Source organism: Microtus oregoni, unplaced genomic scaffold (genome assembly GCF_018167655.1).
Source record: "Microtus oregoni isolate MIOR12 unplaced genomic scaffold, Mior012 000016F_ref0000370, whole genome shotgun sequence".
NCBI lineage: Eukaryota > Metazoa > Chordata > Mammalia > Rodentia > Cricetidae > Microtus > Microtus oregoni.
The window spans coordinates 30,450,481-30,464,676 of record NW_024543075.1 but is presented as its reverse complement, the minus strand read 5'-3'; positions in this window follow the sequence as shown (position 1 = coordinate 30,464,676).

Below are 14,196 nucleotides of genomic sequence, written 5' to 3'. Positions count from 1 at the left end.
CTTAAAATTAGCGGGAATTTGGAAGGTCTTTTGACGTCACGGTAAATTTTATTTCTTCTTTCCCGCTTAACTCGACCATCTCCTAACACCAATCTCCGAATCTTGAAAAGTAGGGTCCAAGACCTCAGGCACTTCTGCTGCTTGTCTGACTCTAATCGTAATCCCCACCCCGTAGCCCCTGGCGCCTAAATTAGGAGTTCGGGGGCAAGCTTAGGGATGGAACTGCAAGGCTGGCTCCGGCAGCACAGCCCAGGGGGAGGCTACTAGACAGCAGCGGTTGTTGCTGGACGCTTTGCTAGACCTGAGTCTTGTTGCAGCTGTGCCATTGTGTGTTATGTGACCACGGGCATAAACAAACAACAACAAAACAACAAAATCCTCCTCCTCTCAAATCAAATCAAATCAAAACAAAAATCTGCATGAAACCTCAACGCGCTCCTCTTCTCAGTAGGTACCATTGACCTCTCTGAAGGGCCTGCTAGGAGACAGAAATCTTGGTGTTTCCTGGGCTGTAAAATCTCTCCTGTCCTCCGGTGGGAATTATCTACTCAGCGTAATTCTTAATGTGCTGTCCAGCTCAATCACAGTGTGAGGAGGGGTTCCATATTCATCTGGGTCCTGCTTGGAGCAGCGGGGAGCAGGTAGTACGGATGGTGCAAGGAAGGACCAGATGCCTCCGAAGTCTCCATTGTGGACCCCCCCCCCCCCCTTCCTGCCTGGCTATCTATCACGTCTCATTAGGCGGCCTGCCTGCGGGCCTCAGGATTTGCACAGCTGCCCCTTTGCTTCCCGCTGCTGTTTGCCAAGATGTGGCATTTGATCTGGGTCCTCATTCTACCCCCACTCTTAGAGCCCTGACTCAAGAGCTGAAGAGCAGGCTGGCTTGACAGTGCAGTGGAGACGCTGCCCATGCTAACCCTCGTCCTCACTGTCAGCCGCTCTCATCTTAGCAGATTACCCTCTATTTCTAAGTAAGTATCCTCCCAAGGAAGCACAACCCTTCACAGCAGTCGCTGTGGCCCCAGGGGGCGTCCTTGGGGGTTCACAATCAACTTGTCCCAAGCCTGCCCTCAAATCTCTCTTGCAGTCCATCCCACATCCCGCAACTTGCTCGCTCCATCTCAAGAACAAATCTGCACGCACTGTCATGAAGGGATATACCCCATCACACCCAGTGACGGATTAGCTTGATTTGATCCTTCTCATACCCCATCCACTAGTTTGGAGACTCAGTTTGGGCAATGAGCTCCGGGAGCACCTACAGCGGGGAGGTCCTAGCGTAGGCACTTACTATGTGGGGACAAAGAAGCGACTCCGCAATTGTTGAGGTCTGAGCGATCTGTTCTGCACCGCAGCAACCAGTCTAGACTTAGCCGGAGTGGCAAGCACAGCGGAGCATCCAGGACTGCGGGGGTCCACGGGGAGGAGGGAGTACAAGGACCCAGGCTTCCCGTTTCCCTAGACAGAGCAGAAATCAGCTTCCAAGAAGGCTCGAATGGCATGAAGCCACAGGTCCTACCAACACCCCAGATATCTGTCCCCAGAATCAGAGTAATAGGACCTTAGCTTCTGCAGCAGCTACCTGGAGCGAGTACTGAGTGTCAGGGAACCCTTTCCACAAGGCCTGCTCTCAGGACAGCAACGAGACCTATCCAAAGCTGGAAAATGGGCTTGGGCGGACGATGACAGGCAGGAAACCAGAGATGGAAGCTTTCGATTGCCCCTGGGATTAGAATTCCTAGGCACAGTGATCCCTGGCACAGCCGACACGCAGAGTCAGCCTTCCTGCCGTTCAGGCAGTTTAGTTTCTAAGCCCTGGCCTGAATCTTCACGAACGATTATGAGACATGTTGGAGACAAGCTGGCAAGGGCTGAGATGTCAGTGGCATGCAGCAATTGGGTCACTGCCACTTGGGGCTGATGTACAGAATCATTGATTGAGCTCAGGTGCCAAAAGCACCTGGGGAATTGGTTTCTTCTTTCAACTCCAGAGAAGTCTAATTAATATATGTGATCCTGAAATCATTTTCGGCAGATATATTCCTTGTAAGCATTTCCTGAGGGGCAGACCCATACAGTATTGACCACTTTTTTTTTTTTTTTTTTTTTTTTTTTTTTTTTTTTGGCGGTGTCACTGGGTGGGTTTTGAGCTCTGGTCTGTCTGCACGGAGCGTTCTCTTAGACTTCGGAGTTTTCCTTCATGCCACACCACGAAACCTGCACCTCCAAGTCACCACGTCCAGATGGCGCTGCTGTCGCCTGCCGCAGTTGAACAATTGAAAACCTTAGAAGAGTCGGTCTCTTTCAAGAGAAGCTGGTGTTGTCCCTTACTCTGATTTTGTTGGAAGTGCCTGGAAGCACAGCCAAGGGGTCCGGAAGGCTATAGTTCCTTTCTTTGACAACCAGTACCTTACCTGCACACCAGTAGGTTTTCCGCCAATGTCAAATGCATGGAAATCAGTTCGTTGTAGTAAATTCAGTGCTCAGTGCCTCAAAGTCGCTCGCAGAACATCAGGGCAGAGTTAAAATCCCGTCCTGCTGTGTTTCAAATTTAACAGCACAAACTTCCCTCACAGTTTCCTATTTCCTCGATAACGTTTCCAGGACCAAGACCTGGAACTAAGAGTTTTCCTGGAGTGAGATGCAAGACTGTCCTGCATTTACAGAGGGATGGCGGTGCTTTGACCTCCGCCTGCACGGATCTCTGAGATCTTTTCCCTGCTCTCCTGAAGTTGTGAGGGAAAGTGCTGATCTCAAAACAGTCGTTTGGCCAGTTAGCGGTTTGTTTTTTTTTAATGATCAGTCGTTGTGTGACTTTAAAATCCATAAGTCATTTAATTTTGAAACATGTTAGCTTGAAAAAGGACAGTTTTACAACACTCCAGGAAATCCAAATTGTAATATTTATTCTCATTCATTCTAGTCAGATTCCCGCATGTTTTGATTTTGAAGTAAAATTATAGACCAAGTCTTGTAGAAAAATCTTAAATCAGCTCCCATGTAGCCAACGGTTTATAAGTAAAAACTTGATCTTTTTTTTAAAGATTTATTTTGTATATCTTTAGAAACAAAACACTTTAATATATGGAAACATAGAAAACACTAGAGAAAAAAAGAGAGAAATGATCCCTGTTCTTTGGTGGAGGTCTTCAGAGCAGTTGGATTTTTATAGATCTTACAGAGGACATCATTGTTTTATTGACAGTCTAAATCTAAGCTATCTAAAACATGTTGCATGTGTGGTAAGGCTGTATGTTATATAAAATGCATTGCAGTAAAACAAGGACAGAATATTATAAATATTAGAACTGGAGCCAGGGGATGGGTCCATTGGTAACAGGGATTCTGGGCCAATGACCCAATTTCACTTCCTGGAATCACGGTGAAAGGGAATAAATGATTCCTGAAAACTGTACCCTACTTTCCATGTGTGCAGTATAGCACAGGCACACCTATTCTCAATCACTAATAATAAGTGAAATAAAAATAAAAATATTAAAGTTACATTCAGTCTGATCTATGTGCTGCCAACTATATATATACATATAAAATCTTCACATTCTCAGCAGCTTATTGAGATGACTATTATTGTCTGTGGGCAGAGGAATAACAAGAGTGTTTGTTTTGAATTAATTATATTTCCAAGTTTTCTTTTGAGTACTTAAAATGTTAGAACATGGCTTACTAGTTGGCCACATCAGGCAGGAGGCCTGGGCTCTTGGATCTAGGAACAAACTCATAAGGAGCTACAGTTATGTCTCTCTTCCTCAGGGCTAATGTGATTTGTGGTGAGAGGCTCAATGACCAGGCATAAATCATTTACAGTTCCTGGACCAACATTTAGGAGACTGACAGTTTCACAGCAAGAAAGTAAATATTGATGCTACCACTTACGATAAATAAGTTGCTGAAGAATGAAATCCAAGTTAGATTCATAACAATACCCACAGAATACATTTCAATACTTCAAAGCTCACTTAACTTCCCATATTGAGTGTGACAGATTCCTTCACCTTGTCTGATATTGTGGATGACTTCATGGAGTGCATGGTTTGGCCAGTGGAGGTTATGTGTTTGTTGGGGACAGAGTTAGTAGAAAGAGGTAGGAGTTAGGAGACAGGCTTCTTATTCCAACTCCTACTTAAAAAGATGAGACTGAACCAGTCCAGTTTCCATATTTATTTATGACTGTATTGGACTGAAACTCTCAAATTCCCATCTGATTCTGACCTATAAATGAGCTGAAAACATCATACCATATTCATAGTACTTTCTTGGGCTTACTCTGCTTTCCCCTTCTTAATGGAGTTGTCCTGTGAAGGGAGCTGGAGACTCACTGACTGCTGCTCCTCCAGAAGACCTGGATTCAAGCCCCAGCACTCACGTGGCAGCTCACAACTGTCTGTAACTCAAGTCCCACGGGGACCCAGTGCCCTCTTCTGGCCTCCATGAGTACTATATACGCAGGGTGCAAAGACACACATGTATATACAAATCAAAATAATTTTAAAAAGGAATTGTCTTGTGAAGAACAGCTAAAGAAGTCAACAGAAAAGAAGAAGAAAATGGCCTTCTGAGGCTGACACAACCAGAAAAGGTGTTGCCTCCTCTCACGAAGATTACATGATTTTTCAGAAGAAATGAGAGGAAAAGAAAAACAAATATCTTGGTCCTTTTTGCCAAAAGACGTAACAGCGTTTCATGACAGGGAGACAGAAAGGAAGCCAGCTGGACTGGCGGCACTGGTTCCTGACTCCGTGGTCTCATCTGGTACCTTGTCCTGAAGTTGTCAGCAGAAGCTTTGCACAACGGCTCCCTGGTAAATCCACCAAGAACCCAAAGCACGCTTGTTATGGATCCCGAGAATCAGCTCTGAAAGTACTCCTCAGATAGCTCTTCAGTGGGGAGGATGAAGAGTTTAACCTTCAGCCAGTCTTTCAACAAATACATAATGAATAATTTGGTTAGTAGATAAATCAATTGATGTGCACAGGAAATAAATTAAAGAATAGATGCAGTACATGAAATGCATCTTAGAAGGGCTGCGAAATGTAATTATGTGGTATGCATGATTGGAAATACTCTGTATGATTTATTAGAAACAGAAGGAAATAAATGAGACCTTTAATCAGATAAGGGAGGGCTCAGACGAGTTGAGAGTGCGTTTGTCACCAAAGGAGTAAAGAGAAAACTACAACCAGGTAACCGGAATTCAGTGACAGTGGGTTCTGCTACAGCACCTCAGTGAGGCCCCTCCTTATGTTGATTACACTCTGGGAAGGAAAGCCAGGTGCAAATGAAGCAAACAAACAGAGCTTTCCTTGGTCTTAAGAGTGGAGTGTGGAAGTTGTGTTTTGCAGAAATGACAGCAACAGCATGAATGCCTATGCAGAGTTTTGCCTATCTTGGGCCAGTCTGTTGGTGTCCAGCTGCTAAAGCTAGAGTAAATAAATCTATAGCCATTCAGATTGCTTGGCTTTTTTTGGTCGCTCCTATATGTTAGCAGAAGGGACTCTGAGCTAAGATTAGAGTTCACTCTCTTGGCAAAGAATGGAGTTCACAGGCCTAAGGAAAAAGAGGAAATAAATTAGGTCAATTTATTAAAAATGTGTAGTGTCTTAGGGAGATAAAGCCCACACAAATTAAATAACAAAAAATAAAGAATAATATATCTAGTGAATATCTATACTAGCTTTCTGTTGCTATAACAATTGCCACAACTTTTATAGCTTAAAACATTATATATTTGTTATTTCACACTCGTATAGAAGTCCAGCAGCAGACAGGGGTATCCCTAGAATGAAATGTTTGAGGGCTGTGCTCTCTCTGGAGGTCGGGTGGAGGGGTCCATTTCCAGCCTCCAGTGGCCAAGCCTCTAGTGGCCAACCACAATCCTAACTTATGGTCCATTTCCTCCATGATCCAAGCCAGAGCAGAGTGCTTTTCATGTCATATTACCCTGACCTCTTCCACCTCTTTTTTGTGTTAGAATCCTTGTGTTTATATCTAGGCTCAATTCTTGAATATCCCAGTATGATCTTTCCAATACAAAGTCTTCCATTTAGCTACATCTACAGTTTCTCCTCCCCCTATTTTGTCTAGGAATCATGATGTGGCATTTTGGAGAGGCCAGTATTGTGCCTGCCATAATAAGTACGCGTTGGGTTGATTGACAAAGACTTCATACGGTAGAGGCTTAGAGAACAGGCTGCTGTGGCTTAGAGCACTTGAAAAAGACGCCTGGAAAAGGTGGAGCCAGAGCTAGTAAATGACCAAACGGAGGAGGAAGTAGCCTCTGAAGAAAGGTTGCATCCACTGGGGAGTGGTGCAGGATGTAAAGAAATAACTTTTATCAAGTGCTGTTGTCTTTGCCTCTTCTTCTGGGAAGGCAACCCTCCTGAACGTGTCCTGTATGGCTGTCTTCACTCATTCTCCAGGTAGACGATGTGCAGAAAGCATTAACTGTGATGTACAGGGTTTGTTCTTCCATCCGCTTCTAACAAGGCTGTCCTCTGGGCATGATGTGGTCACTGCCATTTTGAAATTAGAGAGGCTGTGGTTGATACTTGCAAAAGACTGGGCCATTTAACTGTCGTTATTAGCAAGAATACCAAGTCAGGTGGGTTTCAGGATAGATCAGGAATGAGAATAAACACCACAGAGGAAGATTGGGGTATTGTGTCCATCAGGTTGTTCTGGCCTCTCGTTCTTGGAGAATGGAATGTCTACCTGGCTGTCTTGTAGAGTTGAGCTGTCTGTTGCTGAGGGGCTGCCCTGCCCAACCTCAAAGGCACCTTTGCTCTTTCTTCCAGACTTTCTTCCAAGGTGCAGAAGCTATTTTAAGGGTGACTTCAGCTGCCAGGAAAGAGCAATATAGTGGACAAGGGCCAGGCTGGTCACTCTGAGAGGTGCATGGACTCAGTGTTTGACGTCAAGGAATTACTCAGGAAGGGCCCCTTTAATATGATTAAAATCCTCCCTTGCCTCAGACTGGGCTGAGAATGGCTCTTTTCTTTTGGCTAGGGATACTGTGCCATAGAGCACAAGAGCTAGAAATAGGAAACCTCTCACTCTACCAGGAAGCTCATCAGAGAGATGGTGTTCTGATATGCTTTGCCAGGGACCAATAAGGGACATGTGGGGATTTCCTGTATGAACTGAGAATGGGGTGCAAGCAGTATGGCTTTGGGACCAAAGGCAGTTGAGTGGGAGTCTTGGAACTACCATTCACTTACTGCCCTTAAGCAGACAATAACTTCCCTAAGAATAGTTTCTGAACATGTGAGATGAGGTTATGATAATAACTCTTATTCTTAAAAAATATCCCTGGGCGGGCTGGCAGAGCCCGCCATGAGAAAAAGCGGCGCGGGAGGGCCCGTGCTGCGCTGGCAGTGGCGGTGGCGGCAGTAACAGACATATAAACACAGGAAATAGCCATATAAGAATTTATTAACAAGGAGAGAAAGAAAGAAAGGGAAAGAGAGAGAGGAAGAGAGAGAGAGAGAGAGAGAGAGAGAGAGAGAGAGAGAGAGAGGAGGAGAGAGGCAAAGCCCCGTGTGTACACCCGGAGAGCGATGGCTGGGCGGAGGTCAGAAGTTAAAAAGAGTGGGCGTGGCTAGGGCAGGGACCGAAAGAATAACAATAACTACCTAGCAGGACTGGGGGTAGTTCATGTTAAACTCCTGGACACATTGCTTGGCATGGTACAGATACTTCAGAAGGGATTTCTATCCTTGCCAATGCCAAATTCTACCAGCTTAATGAAGTGGATTAAGCAAAACCATTGCATATTTTTGGTCTTCTAAAGAAGACAATCTATAAAGTCTTTAATTCTCAAGACAAAATTAATTGCCAGGGCCACAACAGAACGAATCGGCCTCTCCCAGCCTCCTCAGACACATGCCTGGTCATCTTGCAGCCTCGCTGCCCAGAAGGATTAATGATCATATATATTAAACACCTGGCGTAGTGCCTGGTAAAGTAGGCAGTGGGAAGTGGTGTTTGTGGTTATCATTAAAATGAAAGTGTCCCCCTTTCAGGTGCCAAGTTCTATCAGCTCGCAGTATGCGAAAACTTAGAAAAATTAATTGAACTCTTTTCTACCTTCTTTTAAAAAGTGTGTGTGTGTGTGTATTTGTGTGTGCGTGTGTGTGTGTATACCTGCCTGTGCATGCCATGTGCACATATAGAGGTCAAAAGACAACTTTCAGGAGGAGGTCACAGGACAACTTTCAGGAGTCTGTTCTTGTCTCCCATCTTGTTGAAGCAATTTCTTTTGTTTCTGTTGCTGAGCCCTGCACTCCAGGCTAGCAGGTTTCCATAGGTGTTCCTGTCTCTCTCCCATCTTATCTTGAAGTGTTGGTGTTACAGATGCATGCTACCATGTCCAGCCTTTTATGTGGGCTCCAGGGATTAAACTTAGGTATCAGACTTGTGCAACAAGCAATATTTATTTATTTATTTATTGCTGAGCTGTATTCTGGCCCTTCTCTACCTTCTTATGAAAAACAAGCCAGATTAATCTTTATTGCTTCTTATGATTCATTGTTACCATCAAAAGAATATCACTTACTGTGTTGGGCATATTTAATATAGCACATTCTTGGGGGAGGTAAGACAGAGAAGGCCAATAGTAGTAGCACCCCGCGTGCTACCACGTACTCTTTGTTTTTGAGGTCTGCATCTCCTCAGTTCTATGATTATTGCATTTTATTTCAGCCCATCTGGTTGTCAACTATCATTTCTTGATATTGCCATGATAATTATCTTCAACAGTCTATCTATTTCCATTTTCATTTGTTTTACAATGAAGTCAACAACAAACACACACTTTTGGTAGAATGGTTTAGGAACAAAGAACCTACAGGCATTGCGCAGGAACTTGTAAATACTGGGCTAGAACTATAAAAGGAGCACCTGCTTAACTAGCCTAATCAAGAGGACAGGAACAAAGCCGAATGGCATATGGAGCACATGCCAACTGAGTGAGTATCTCTTGTAATGGTCAGGAACATCATGATCTTTGGTAGCACGGGCTTCAACTACTTATGCTCGGGACAACAAACAGAACAAGCAAACAGGTTGGACAGAAGAGCTTAGAGACTCTTGAGTGGGAATTTGACAGCATTAATGGCAGTAATGGATTATAATGACTCCAGTGCCAGTTATCCTGCTGTTGTTTTCTTGGTTTTTCAGTTCTCAGTTAGACCTGATTGAAGGGGTGTTACCAGCCAAGTGATACCTAGTGAATAAATGGCTATCTCTGGAAGTAATGGTGACAAGAAAGTACAGGGTATGGGTGGAGTTGGTGACTCAAGCACCAATCTTATTGGTAGTATGTCTATTGTTAACAGGTCTGAAGACTCAAGTTGAAATTGTATTTCCAGTTGCAGGCACATTTGTTATTGGTCTTCAGCGGAATCAGTCTGCTATCCCTGTTCAGATACTATATCGATTTCTACAATGCTGTTACTCTTTGACACCAAGGACCCCAGATGATCTTAACAGACCTTCCAGAACTGGGGCTACTTATCCTAGGCACAAATTTAAGCATGCGATGAACATGCCGCTGAATGATCAGTGCTGGGCTTGCTTTCAGCACCAATGAGTACCATTCAGAGAAACGCTCCAGTTAGATAAGGGTGTGGTGGAAAGGAAGCCTGCAGAGTCTCCCTCCATCTCCTCTCTCTCGTGGGAAAGCTAGGAAGACTTTGACCCTTTCTTCTTTGTCTCAGAATTCCATCTTCAGCTGACAAGAGAACTGCTAAAGCCCATTATCTTCTTTCTGCAAGGAGATGGGGATATAGGTTCCTGCTGACTGCCAAGCAAGGTAAGGACACGGGGTTATCCCTACTCCTGCCATGCCTCAAGTAAATAAAGCCTCTGGTTTTTGTGTTTTCTTTTCTGCGGTCCCATTAGGTGGGGAGCAAAGATAAATCATTTGTAGTCACTTGGAAAACTATAGATTATATAAGGAAAAGTGGTTTACCATGTTGGCCTTTGTATGTGTGTTTAGGAAATATCCCATGCCACTCAATAGTGTGAGGCCTTTTGGATTTACATTTTCATTTTATTAAAGGCAGGGCATGGGGAAGGATATATAGAAGAATAAAGAAGAGAGGGCAGAGAGGGCATTGCCTGGTGCTGATGAGGTTCACGTGGGCTTGGTTGGGAAACAGGTACTAACCACCTTGCCTTATTTTGTGGGGATTGTCAGCACAGTGGCCATTAACTGCTTCTGGAAGCGGCAGCCATCAAGAAAGCATCTTTTAGCCAACTGTGGACCTCATCTTTTTTTTTTGTCCCAGGGTTAGAGCTCTGTTCTTGATGGAGAATTCCCTTCCCATTGTTGCTTCATCTTCTCTCCCAGGTAAACATGCTGATTTACATGTATTATATCCCCACTCATCTGAGTCACAGACATCAGGAGAGTCCCACAGATGCCTTGGCTAGTCCAGTGATCACAAGGCTGCCACTGATGCTGCCCATTGTGCTGGGTGCTAGGTGCTGCTGAAGGGCCTCAACTTGACTGCTTGCCAGCAGAAAGAAGAGGAGGAACAGGAAGAGCCATGTCTTCTTTTGCCTTCCAAGTCTTATCTAGGTTGCTAACTGGTCTTCAGCTTTAAGAAGTGGGGAACGATCCTGTTTGACTTTTGCAGCTGATGAAAAGTGATTGAGATGCCACTATTACAATGGCACAGTTTCACCAAAGAGCCGAGTGCTTTGACTAGGCCCATGTTGAATGCAGCTCATCGGTAGAATGTTTGCTTAGCTGTGTAAGCCTCAGGTTTGATTCCCAGTACCAGAGTCAGTGAGAGGAGAGAGGGGACAGTAGAAAAGAAGAAGAAAGAAGTATGGAGGGGAGAGAAAGAGATATAAGAACAGAGAAGGAAGAGGAGAGGGGAGAGAAGAGGACTTAGGGACTTAAACTGGAAATCATGGAGTTTGAAGGTATGCTTGTTCCCAATCTGCCATGGACAGGAATTATATAAAAAAATGTATCTTAAGTAATGGAACTTCATCGATCAGGATTTCTGATTCTTCTACCTATTCACAATGGGGTAGGCTCTAATCCTCTTCTAACAATTCTACCTTTTTTTCTAGACATGCCTTGTTGTAATGAATATCCAGGAGAAGGCAGGGCTCTTACTTAGTCTTTTATCTCTTGCTGCTCCCATACTGCCATATATTTTTGTAATTATTTCATTTTATAATTGAGGCAATTATTTAGCTTGTCCAGCATGGGATCCTCCCTTTATCCTATTCTGCTGAAACTACACAGTGCAATGAGCATCCAAGGTCCAGTCTGTGGCTGAAGACATCTAAGAGGAGGTATTGAGTTCATCAGACATTGTGATCTACAATTACCTCCCCAGATAAGTTCCAGAGAGACTTCCCAAGGGCTGGAGGACATCATCCTCTTCTCTCTCGTAACCATCACATTCTGCATGCAGGAATGGTCAGTTCTGGACAGGGCTTCACATTTCCCTGGACACCTGTTCCCTCTGCTGTGAAATAGTCAACCCTCCTTTTCCTTCTCCCTGAAACAGCTCTCACAGTGGAAGCTACAGACAAACATTATTGATCCCTTTCTGTGATTCAAAGAAAAAAATGGGAGGGGGGAGAAAATGCAGGGAGCTATCTTTGTTTGCTGAGCATCGAGAGGACATGATAAATGGCTACAGGGACACTTGGCTTTCTGAAAAACTTTTAGTTATTACTGAGACTCCCCTCCGCACTGTCCCCCAAGGGGCACTGGGGTGGAATGGCATCTCATCAGCTGTGACAGCGGACAGCAGCAGCATCGGGGCGAGTGCTGAGCTCTGCTCTGCTAATGCAGCCAGGGGAAGCATGCCAAAGAAGGAAGGCTCTTTAATTTAAGTGAGCTGGGGATGTTTGCTGAATGAAAATCAATCCTTGGAAATTAAAAAACCAAAACTAAAACAAAAAAAAATGGTCTATTCAAAGATCCTCTCTCATAAGAAAGAACTCAGGCAAGAATGGTCCCAGGATTCCCTTTGTCGATCCTGTCCCTGTTCTTGGTGCCTCCTTCACCTCAATTTCAACCCTAACTCCATGGGAACCCTCTACAGCATCACCCTTGGCTGAGATTTGATATTTTAACAATTCGTGACCAAAAGTCTTATTTTGGACCATGAGACAGCATGACAAGTGGAGGAATCCCCATTTAGCACATCTGTATTGACATCTGGTCTCTAGGCTTCTACTCTAGGCCAAATTACCGTAAAGCATGATCTAGTTTATTAGTGAACGGGGATGATCTGAACTCAGGGAGCAGGGTAGATATGTGCAAATATGGCTGTAGAGATAAGAATGTGCTCTGGGGATGTCTGAAAATGATTGAGACAATGGTCTAAAAACTACGGGGACACTGGAAACTCTTTGATGACAGAGGTAGATTTAGATATTGGAAGATAGAACCACTTTGTGACCTTGAGGTCTGCCTTAGGGCCACACTGGAACTGGTAGCATGATTTCTTTCCTGGAAGGACACTAGAGTGGGAGTTTTCTATTCATACCTTCTACTACATGCCCAGTGTTGTACATGTGGGCATTCAGCCTAAACCTGGGGAAGGTACTCTCATCAGACAAAGGATAGGAAAGACAAGACTACCCTAGAAGTCAGGAAATTAGGGAAGATAGCCCCATAAGGAATGGAAACCACAGATAAGCAAGCCCTTTCTTTATCCTGTATGGAATAGTATGTGCCACTTGCCTGACATGTGAAAGCGGTGTGGCCCATTGGAGAGGTCCCGGAAACACTGAAAGAATTTATATGCATTAACACTAATTGGACGTTACTAAGTACAGTTTCTGGAATGAGGATTAGTTCACTTGTAAGGTGCTTACCTGAGTTTGATCTCCAGCACAGCCATCTCCACACACATCAAACTAAGCACAGTTTCTTGACTTTGGTCTTAGAGGGTGGTCAGTCTGCTTCTGTGTGCATTTAACTAATCCCTCCTCAGTCTTGTAATGATTTTTCACAAGCCAAATTTGCAGGAAACCCTGACTCCACAAATATTTTTTTCAAGGAACTCTGACATGTATTTTGAAAAGTTCTTGAACAGTTGATGAAAATGGTCTTTACTGATACCAAAGCCACTAGTCTCTTGACTATTTAACATTACATGCTGGTTGCAGCCATTGTCATGTAGCGGCCAGTAGCAATTTGGGGAATACACTTCTTGGGTTTTTTCTTTCCTTCCTTTCTTTCTTTCTTTCTTTCTTTCTTCTTTCTTTCTTTCTTTCTTTCTCTCTTTCTTTCTTTCTCTCTCTCCCTTTCTTTCTTTCTTTCTTTCTTTCTTTCTTTCTTTTTTCCTTCCTTCCTTTTTTTGCCATTATTGTTTCTCAACTGAAACAGACAAGGTTTTTGAACTTATGTTTTCTTTTCCTTTGGCTATATAAATAATGTGTCTCAAAAAACTCGACATATATCATAGTAGATGGCAGTTCATCAATCTTCATTTTCAATGGGAGAAATTTATTCATGCAGTCACTAGAGATTTATTGAGTAGTGAGCGATGCATGCTAGATGACACAGTGAGAGACCTGCTTCTGTAGATCCAGAGCAGGCAGGGTGGTCATTCAACAGTGCTGTGATGGCTAGCATTTGCTGCCTTCACTGGACTCTCTCTCTCTCTCTCTCTCTCTCTCTCTCTCTCACTTTCCTTGATCCTTTTTCTAGACAAATCTGGTGAATCAAAAACTTCTGCTTGCCTAAGTCTTAAAGCAAACATAGCTGTATCTCTGCTATAAAAGGGGAGTTATATGTCCTGATGTGACTTGAGAATATAGCATTTAATATACTGTCTAACTAAAGAAAAATATTGAGAGACCCACATAGAAGAGATTAAAAGGCATTTTCATGCTTAATACTTATCAGTAAGCTAACATTTATAGACAATAAGTTCAAAAATTCAGTAATGGGTCGGGCGTTGGTGGCGCACGCCTTTAATCCCAGCACTCGGGAGGCAGAGGCAGGCGGATCTCTGTGAGTTTGAGGCCAGCCTGGTCTACAAGAGCTAGAGCCAGGACAGGAAGCAAAAGCTACGGAGAAACCCTGTCTTGAAAAATCAAAAAAAAAAAAATTCAACAATGAGACAAGGATTTTGTCCATTTTCTCTCCTAATATTTTCATGTTAGAAGGAATTTATGACGTATTTCTGGCACATC